This window comes from Sphaerodactylus townsendi, linkage group LG05 (genome assembly GCF_021028975.2).
Source record: "Sphaerodactylus townsendi isolate TG3544 linkage group LG05, MPM_Stown_v2.3, whole genome shotgun sequence".
Lineage (NCBI taxonomy): Eukaryota > Metazoa > Chordata > Lepidosauria > Squamata > Sphaerodactylidae > Sphaerodactylus > Sphaerodactylus townsendi.
The window spans coordinates 41,259,894-41,270,698 of record NC_059429.1 but is presented as its reverse complement, the minus strand read 5'-3'; positions in this window follow the sequence as shown (position 1 = coordinate 41,270,698).

Sequence of the window (10,805 nt, the reverse complement as noted above, 5' to 3'; positions counted from 1 at the left end):
CTGAGCCCAGCACTGAACTGCTGGCTGGGTCAAGCTTTAAGCTGCTGGCTCTGAAATGCACGGTGACCTGTGGGCTCAGCCACATGGTTTTCAGAGGAAGAACCTTCAGTTGAACACTGGGATTGACCCCTTATGTGAGGGAGGAAGAAGGAGTAGGGCTTTTTTTAAGGTGGTGGGCCAAACAGACCTGAAAAAATGCCTGCCCTCCCAGCATTTTTCGTGATCTGACTTCTGGCTCCCTTTTATTACTGCCTTTTGGGGGGGGTGTAGGGGTGAGCCCGCGAACCCAGCAGAACCGTAGAAGGAGCGCCAGGCATGCCGGTGCCGGCTACGGCCTTCCGGGTGCACATGCTCCCCCAACCCCCGCTCCCCCATGAGTCACGGGTCATGAACTGCCTGACTCGCGGTCACCAGGTGTCCCATACAAAGGGACAAAGGGGCTCCTGCCCTCAGGTGAAGATTAGGCCCAGACACGGATGCTTCCTCCCGCACGTAGCAGCCCGATGAGATCATGCATCACATGATGATCTCCCGCTCTCCCGACCTCCCGTTCTCCCGCCTGCCCGACCCCTTTACATGCCCCCGTTGAAACCCTAATAAAAGGTGTGAGGGGCGAGCGCACGGCAGAGTTGCCAGGATCACGGGATCCCGCGCTTCCTGCCTCTGGCTCTCTCCACCAGATGAAATCTCCACGTCTCGTCTCTTTATTGGGACCTCGTGGGTACGACTACAAGCTGGTGCCGAAACCCGGGAATCCTCGAACCTCCGCCGTGACTTACCGTCGCCTGGGAAAGGGCTTCTCGGTACCGATCGTCCGCTGGATCGGCGCATCCAGGGACCCACCCCCTTGGTACCGACCATCCGCTGGATTGGCGCATCCAGGGATTCGCGTTCTAGGACACTCTCTCATCTGACAAACCACCGGTAAGCATGGGCGCTTGTAAAAGCACGGCTTTTGACAAGCACGTTAGTGAACTGAAAGCGCTAGCGAAACGCGGCAGGGTCTCCGTAAAGAGAGGGGAGCTGCGCGAATTGGTTGAGGAGATTGATAGGCAATGTCCATGGTACCCAGAAAGGGGGACATTCAATCTTAAGGACTGGGAAAACATCGGGCGCACTCTGCACAGAGAGCCTCGCGCGCCGATGTCACTGCTACTGACGTGGAGACAGTGTTATATCGCCATCAGCCTGCAGGTCCATGGTGTCTTTGCCATGGATCTCCCTCCTTTTGATCTTTCACCTACAATTTCAAGCCCGGAACTTTCTCTATCCACTAAAGCAGGGCGCCTGTCGCTTCTCCCGTTTCAAACTCTCTACAAACTGCGTGCTCTGGCGGCCCTGCAGCCTCCTCCTTCTGCTCCGCCTTCTGCTCCACTTCCCCTCCCATTTCCTGAAGAGCCACCGCACCTCCCGTCAATGCGTCACGTAATGTTGCGAGTTTCAAAACTCTAGCAGGCGTATTACCCACGATCTGCAGAGGAAGGAAAACCCTGGCGGAGGAAGGCGATGCCAATCTCCTGCGCCGTCTGCCCAGCCCACTACACTGTTGACCCGCGTGGGGGGAGGGCGAGCCGAGCCGTCCAGTGAGTCGTTGAGTATCATCCCGCGCAGGCCTATAACGTTCTCACTGGGCTCCACCAAAGAGCGATCACGGGGCGTGGGGATCACCAGCTACCCTATGTGAGAGGCATGCTGGAAGCAGTCTCATCGCGGAATCAAGTAATGTGGTTCGGAGGACTGGAAAACCACTTTTCACATGCTCTTGAACCCTGCGCCAATATGTCTCATTTAGGGAAGCGAATACTGCCAACAATGCATAAGCAGAGGGGCAGCCTCTGGCCGGCGCCTATACGGATAGCGCGCAGCTCTATGGCTGCAAAGGCTTTTGCCCCTTCGGCGGCGCATATTGTCCTGCGGAGGAGTCACCCTTAGGTTGTCTGCTGATTAGCGCCCTACAAAGGCGTTTGTAAAAGTGCCAGCTGCCAGACAGCCAACCCAGAGCTTTTTCCAGCGTTGCGGACAGAAGCCTCTCCAGGAACCTTACGGCTGAATTCTGGAACAGGCTCCAGGAGGCCCTGCAGAACAAGATTGACAACGACGTGTGCCGAACCACGAGCTCCTCAATGCGCCTACACCAAAGAAGGAAGCCAGCCTCCGCTGGAGTGCGCCCAGAGGCGATCAGGGGCTTAAGGGAAGAAACGAGCTGGCCGAGGCATGCTTAGCAGGCTTGCCAGGATATCCGGATCTTCTGCCCATCAGGCCAACCTCCTAGCCGCAGCACTCTCCACCACCCGGGGACAGCCCCAAGGCGAGTGCTTCAACTCGCGGTAAAGCGGGGACACTTCGGCGGAGAGGATTGTAGGTCGCCGGTGGGGGGGCTTAACAACCCGATGGAGGGTTCTCCCTGGGAGACGAAGGCCCCCAGGAAAGCCCTGGACCAAATGCCCCGATGCGGGAGGGGCTTTCACTGGAGAAGCGGGGTGCCCATCGGGGAAACTCTTGCCCAGGCCTCTCACAGCCCAGGACCAAGGAGGAGAATACTAAGAATCCCCAGCCCGGCGAGAACCAAGGCCCTGAGACCCAAACCACCTCCTCCCAAGCGGAGGTATCTCTCTCTCTTGCACCCAGCCTCTTTCCCTCAAGTTCCCCCATGAGATCCTCGTTGCTCCGACCCAGTACAGCGATCCCACATCTCCCCAGAGGCCGTCGGGTTAATTCTGCCCAAAGCCTCCGCGCTGAAGCAGGGACTGTTTGTATGCGTTCGGGAGTCATTGACTCTACACACCAAGGAGCCATTCACATTCAGGACAATGTGGACTAGAACATCCACGCCAGAGGAGTTGCCCAGCGGAACCAGCTGCTTGCACAGCTGATCCTCCTGCCCCACCGCTGCCTGCTGCTGATTCAATAAAGGCCCACGCAGCGAGCCCCAAATGCGCCATCGGGGCACAGCCCGGCACCACCGTGGCGAAAAGCGGTGGTCAGGCGCCATCGGTAGCTCCGCCCGTTACCTGGAGCTCACTATAGAAAGGTATTGCATTCAAAGGGGAGCTTTGTGATGGACACCCGCCCTTGACGTAACCGTCATCAGAGCAGCCGAGTGGCCTGATCAGTGGCCGACCGAGGCTTGCCCGGCCATTTGGGGGGTGGGGGGGAAGCAGACCGCGAGACGGAGCACCCGCCCGCTCACAGTCCACAGCCCAGGGCTCGAGCGGCAGCTCACAGTCTGCCCCATCGTTTTGGACATCCATGTTAACTTATGGGGAAGGGATCTCATGAGTCAAGTAAAGACGACTCTAGTCTGGGATGGATAAATCCACTCCCACCATGGCCGCTACCCAGAAGAAGAACAGATAACAGCTGGCCACATTGAGATCCCTACCTCCCAGCTCTGACTGTGTTTCCTACCTCCACCCCAGAGCTCCGCTCTGGAACACCCTCTTTCTCTCTCACTTTGTTCTATTGTTTCAACCAGCAAAGGCGGGAGGGCCAATTGGCTGACTGGCCCTCCCTGGGTTAAAATCTGGGCCCATCCTGGTACCTCAGCACTGCCAGGACAGGCCCCAAGTTAAGGGGAGGCCGCCGCCATCTGCACCTACTCACAACCCGTTTGCGTTGTGGTCACCCGGTGCATGGCTTCTTATTCAGCGCCTGGCAACTCTACCAATACCATGTTAAAGGCCAGGCGCTTAGCGAAGCAGCCCCTTAGAGGGGTGCGGTTTTGGTGAGGCGGCATTTCCCCAAGATACTCCAAATTACGGTCCAAAATTCTGAGCATTCCATGTCTTGCCTCAACCCCTGCTTTTGATCACAGTAAGTATATTTGCCCCAGGGTGGAACCTCCCCGGTCCTTTGTCCCCAAAGACCAACTCCCAAATGTGTGATTGTTTGTGCAATTCTGGCCAGCATCCACCTGCTCTAGCCTTAGCGCCTCCAAAGTCCCTTTGTTACCCACAAATTAGATATGCATACCCACAATCCCTTGACGGTCCACTCGCCCCCCCCCCCCTCTCTTTGGGGGGCTCGGACCATCGGCTCTGATGCATCCTGATGACGTCTTTGAAGCCAACTCTCCATAGGAGTTGTCTGCCCGCCTTCATTGCCCCCCTGTCCTATGTCCAAACAAACTAAAGAAGAGGGAGTAGGTGGGGCCTCCATGGCCCTGCCCCTTGCAGAATTGAAAGCAGAACTGGAAATTGAACAATTGAACCTGCTCTCAGGCCCACTCCCACCTGAGCCAAGACCAGAAGCTTGGCAGGGGCCCGGCCCCCTCATAACCTGGGGAAGGGGTATGCTTCCAATCCACCTCTCCCCTACAGGTCCCCAGTGGATTCCAGCCATGCATGTCAGCCCAACCCATGGGAGATGGCACCCAGAAGGAAACCAAGCCGATCCCAGAGATGGGCGGATCTCCCTGGAAGATCCCGGTCCCGTGGCCCCCCAATGAGGAACCGCCGCCAAGCGCCAGAGCGGCTTGAGGACCCAGATGACTTGCCCGGAGACATCAAGGCAGCGACCCGGCCAGGCTTCGAGAGCTGCTGCAACAAAGCAAGGCTGCCCCGGAGACAACCCGAGGGTCTCTGGGCGCTTGTGCCATCTTTTTGCGTATCATCACTGCAAACTCCGCGGTCACCATCATCGTCTGCCTGCTCTGCTGCTCCTCTTGCCGGTGATGCTTTGCGGTCACCTGCCCTTTTGGAGATCAACCAAAGTCCAGCATCTGGGAGGCGGTTAGCTGCCGCTGCCAATGTTCCTCTATCCTTCTTGCCTGGGCCAGTATCTCGGAGTGGGAAGCTTGCTAAGTTCCTGCCTCTACTCCTGTCTGCCAAAAGCCCTGGAAATTTCCTGGAAAGAGTCTGGCTCTGAGCCAACTCCTTTCATGAACGCCCTCGTCCATCCGGTACTCCATGAGCTGCCGATTGAGGGACCCGTTGTCCAAAACCCTCCCCGCCCGCGCGCTCTCTCTCATCCACCCAAACCACGTGTAACCCGCACGAAGTCCAACACTTGCCCGCATTGCTGCTGGATGCTGGCCCGGGACAGGAAAACTTGGGCCCGAGCCCAGTCACCGGCTTTCGGGCCAACTGGAACTGCACACATGTTGAGGACATTTCCCCATATATGGGAACATCCTCCTCCCTAAAGGCTGGTTCTGGACTTGCGGGGAGAAGGAACAGCTTCAACTACATCTCCTGCTTGCCTCTCCGCGGGACTCTTTGCTGCCTTAGCCGCCTTACCATCACTGCTCCTCTGCCCCAGGCTCCACCCTGGGAGCCCAAACGCAATCTGTCGCCTCCGCTTCACTTTCCCTCGACTCCTTTCCCCTGCCTCGGGCGGCGCAGTTACTCCTTCCTCGAGCTGAGTCGTCTCCCTCGCCTTAACCCTCCCTTCTGGTGGGGAGTCCCAGGACTTCGCCACGGCAATGCCTAAGACCATTGGGTCCGGCTGGCTCTGGCTGCCCTATGCGAAGTCCATTAATTCCACCTCCACCGCTCTGGATGCTCTGGCCTCCTCGAGGAGCAACAAGAACTTCGTCAAAGCGACCTTAGATAATCGTGTCAGCTATTGATTACTTGTTGTTACTTTGCATCACCAAAGGTTGTGGAAAATGTACATAATATGTGTTAGTTTTAATCCTCTCTGATAATTCTCACATTTGATTCATATGAAAGTCGTGATGAGTTACAGGATGTTGTATCTAATCTGAAATATGATGTATTACCTCACTGGTGGTCAGCCCTTTGGAGCTGGCTGCCAGGGGGATGGTTAATTACTATTGTACAGTTCTTCATTGGTTTGATTGTATGCCTTGTTGTCGGGTCTTGTCTTATTCAATGTGTATCTGCTTTTGCTTGCAACATTTGTAAGAAACCTTATGACTTTCCCCTACGCCGCAACCAGGTCCTCATGCTGCACAAACAACTCAGCCAGCTTGAGCAAGTCCCTGGGGAGGCAAGCATCCCCCTAAATTGCCCAAACTAATTCGGCTTCCCTTCCTAAAATATAAGCAAATGGAGATGTAGGTGGTCACAGCCCGCGAACTCCCGGCAGAACCTGTGAGAAGTGAGCTGGCTAAGGTGCATGCCGGTTCCGGCTCACTGGCCTTCGGCTGCACACGCTTCCCCAACCCCCGCTCCCCATGAGGTCAACAGGTCATGAACTGCCTGACTTCGCGGTCACCAGGGTGTCCCACATACAAAGGGACAAAGGGGCTCCTGCCCTCAGGTGAAGATTAGGCCCAGACACAGATGCTTCCTCCCACACGTAGCAGCCCGATGAGATCATGCATCACATGATGATCTCCCGCTCTCCCGATCTCCTGACCTCCTGTTCTCCCGCCTGCCCGACCCCTTTACACGCCCCCGTTGAAACCCTAATAAAAGGTGTGAGGGGCGAGCGCACGGCAGAGTTGCCAGGATCACGGGATCCCACGCTTCCTGCCTCTGGCTCTCTCCACCAGATGAAATCTCCGCGTCTCGTCTCTTCATTGGGACCTCGTGGGTACGACTACAGGGTGAACCCACCCAAATACTAACAAGGTATTGGGGGGATTGGTTCAGGTTTTTCCCTAGAACTAGTGGCTGCTGGCAGGCCTAGAGTTGTCCTGGTGGGACATGGAGATCTCCCAGGACTACAGTTTATCTGCAGCCAATAGTGATATATCCCCCAGGAGAAAATAGCTTCTTGGGGGGGGTGGGTGTTGGCTTGACTCGGTGAGTTTTCTGGATAAACATCTGCAAGTCAAATTGGATGGCAGGTGCAAATCTTCTTTGCTCCATCACACACGGCTGTGCACGTTGCTGAAGCAGCTTTGGTACTTTTGTGTTGTGATGGTTCTGCAGAAGTTTTTTCTGTTTCTTTAGGCTCTTTAGGTGACTGCGCAGGTGCAGGACAGGTGTAGCACTGAGCAATGTTTCTCAGTGGAACATTCTTGACACTTTACCTTTACCTTGCAATCTTTAGCAGAGCCCAGAACACTTGAGGTCCGTGCAGGCTGAGGGTGCAGCACCTGGCATGCCCAAGGCCTGTGAATGCCATGGGGAGTGGCACTCAAGGACACACAGGGAAACCTCCTAGCCCACCCAAGCCCCATGCAGAGCTTGGAACAAGGTCGTTGACTAGGGAAGCCTCCCCCCCCCCTTTTCAGGGCCATTCCCAATCTCAGACTCACCCCTGCTTTCTGCAATGAAATTGATAATCTTGATACCGCTCATAATATTATTTCACTTTTCTAAATTTGATAATTACTTCCCTTCTGAGAAATTTAAAGATGAGTTTCATATAAAACAAAACCTGCTTTTTTTGGAAAATAAAAGAGTTGATTAAGACAGAAAGGAAGTAACTTCAATGTCAGGCAGAGAAAAGATTATGAATATTAATTTGAAAATTAATGTAATAGTGCTGACAGGGTTTAACAGGGACTAGTAGTTAACCTGGATGTTTTTGTATAATTAAAAAAAACAAGTCTGTAAACCTTTCTTACCTACTTTTCTAGCCTCTCTGTCCATACATAGATGTCAATCAATCACAGCACACTGATGGCCTGAAAAAAAAAGGAAAAAAGGCACAAAGTCCTTTCTTGTTTACAAAAGAATTTTCTGCCTGGTCTCCTAGAGACAATTTTTGTTCACCACAATGACTAGGTGAATAGCTATTGAGAAACCTGCAAGCATGAACCACTGAAATGCTGGAACTTTTTTGTATCAGTTTCATTTGAACTGGGACCAACTAATCAAAGAACAGGCACTCAGAGAGAAACTTCTCCATCTATAAAAGATTTTTTTAAATGATAGAGTGATTATTCATGAATTGAGGAGAAAACTCTCTGTTAGCTGGAGGAAACGGGTAGGTTTGATAATACTGCAGCAACAAGATTCTTTTGACCTGCCTTGCTGGGTTTTTTTTTTAATGTCTGGTCATACCTATATCAGTCCTTGTTCCTTGACTGTCAGTGGAAGGAACTCTTCCCCCGCCCCCCACCCCTGTTGTTAATCACCTCTGACATTCAGCAAGATGCATTTGCTGAAGAATCTCTGAGCAAAGTTCGAGGGCAGTCTTGCCCCTATGAAAATGGCAGGTATGGTATCTCTGAACTTGGGATCTTTTTAAAAAATCCCACAGTGAGCACGTTGAACTCTGATTCTTTTTTGTATATTATGCAAGGGTCAGCTTTCATGTGGCTAACATGCTGTCCATCAAGTGCCTTGTAACTATGATACTGGGAAACTACAAAGAATCCCTGTGTGCTGCAAAAGACTGAAGGGATCGCAGTTCACTTTGCCATTTGCTTACATGAGCTTCTCAAAAGATTTCAGGACTGGCTTTTCCTAACCCTCTGGTCAGCAGGGAACTTATATACAATCTTGCAAGTGGAAATTTAATCACAGTGGCATAGTGCAATTGGCCACAACCAGAGAACATTGACCAGAATCAGAAACACATTGAACTTTGCAGTTATATATCAGTTGTTGCCATTGTGCCTGCTCTTTGAATTGGATAAGGCAGAGACAAGCTGTTTCACAATACGTTTACCCAGCCTGACTTCAGTTACTTCAGTAATCTTTTTCTGTAGTCCATCTGAGGCTCACTGCTTTTAATAGGCTCTCACTTTGGCTCAATATATATAAGGAATATATTATTCTATTTTGTGCTGTATTTTTTGTGGTCTTTTGTGTATTTTTATAATTGTTTTATTTACATTGTAACTAATACATATTTTAAATAAATAAAACTATTTCATGAAGAGAAGCTCAGACGTTGCAGCTCACAACAGCTGAATTGCACACACATAAGCAAGTCCCATTAATTTCTATGGGAGGGAATGAGGTTTTATGGGTTTCATATACATCAATGGACTGACCAACTATTGTTGATTGAGTGGTTATTATTTGATCATGAAGAAATATTGACAAGGACAACTGGGAGAACTATGAGGGATCGGAGTGGGGGGGTCTCATTTCCCCACTCCCCCATCTTCCTATTGCTTTTCCTATTTTGTTTCCCCTTCTTCTTTCCCCATCTTCAGCTTTCCCATCCCAGTAAGTTCCTTTCCCTTCCTGTTTTCCAGTGAGTTAACATCTGAACATGGAAAAGACAGGGCCAGTTTAACATCCCTGAAAAGGTCTAAAAGCTGTGAGTATTAAAGGTAGTGGCCAGGGGGAACTTGGGAGGACAAAAGCAAAAGGAGATACACTCAGAACATGAGTTACATAATTCAGGCATGTAGGAGAAGGGTAGGTAAGGCACACATACATGCAAAATTGTTGTAGTAGTTGTAGAACTAAAGAGGATAAAAGTACTTTTGCTTGCACTGGACAGTTATCCTGTGTGGTCTTATAGGACAGAGGACCTACACTGAACAGCAGGACCTACACAGCCACTGAGATGCTCACCCACACTGCTTTTCCAACTTTAGCCCCTTCCTCCTATTTGACCTTGTCAATCTGTCTCTTCCTCTCTAGCTTGATATTTCCTGAGGTTTGAAAACTTTGGCTAGTGGTCAACCAGCAAACCCTGAAATGACTACAAAATTCACAGTGTAGTTTCAAAAGACCTGAGTGCACCCTTTTCTTTAAGAAGGCATTGCTTCCATGATGTGGGCTTTTAGTAAATCCTTATGGTTTTTAAAAGTCATATTTTTTAACAAAACCACCCTCTGGTCCTCCTTATACTGGTTGGTTTTTAAAATCTGGGGCTTATTTTTTAAAATAGACATCTTTTCCAAGAATGCTAACATGTAAGTGGCAGCTTGTTTCTATTATGGAGTCATGGTTAGCAGGGACAGGGCAATAGTTTGCAATGCATTAATTAAGATCCAATCCATACCACACAGAAATATGGAGAAAGTTCCATCAAACATACTTCCAGAATGTGGAAATGTATTATTTTATTTTACAGAATCTTTCTGCCATCTTAGGAGTCACAAAGGTGGCCAATAAATTTAAAATGTACATTATAAAATATCATTTAAAAAACCTTTAAAACCAATAAAAATATACCATCGAAAGAGCTAAAACAAGAACTAAAATACATACAAAATAATAAAAACAACAATTAAAACATATGTCAGGAAGGAGGGATAACTTAGGGAATGCCAAATTAAACAAAGTCTCCACCCATTACTTGTGAAAAATAGCAACAGAAAAGGACAGGTGAATCTCCCTGAGGAGAAATTTCCAGAGTTTTGCTGCCAGAAACAGAAGGTGCTCTCTTGGGTTGCCATACTTTGTTACCGTTGGGCAGTTTTATAAGGGTGTATGCAGTCCTTCAGGCATGTTGATCCCAAACCATGTAAGGCTTTAAAGGTCAACACCAGAACCTTGAATTGTACCTGGAAACAGACTGGGAGTCAATGTAGGTAAGACAGCGCTAGACTGATATGGTCAGTTCAACCTACTCCAAACAAAATCCTGCACCAGTTGAAATGTCTGAACACTTCTAAAGGGCAGCTGCATGTACAGAGTATAGCAATAATCTGAGGGGAAATGGCGCCCGGAGACAACTAGGTCTCCGGGCGCCCCCCCCCCAGGGGCATGGCTCAGGGGCGTGGCTACAAATGCTGAGCTCAGCTCAGCCAAACCCAGAGTTAAGCTCTGCACTTCTGCTACCTTCAAAATCCATGTGGATTTAGGAGGTGGCACTCAGCAGATAAGTGAGGGGGAGAGGGCTTCCTCCATTTTATAATAGAGGCAGAGCTGAAGTTGCCTGAAAAATGCTAAAAAACCTCAGCATTTTTTAGGATTTGCTTTTCAGCTCAGCCGAAAATAAACCTGAAAAAGCTGAAATATCTTTTTTTCAGGTTTATT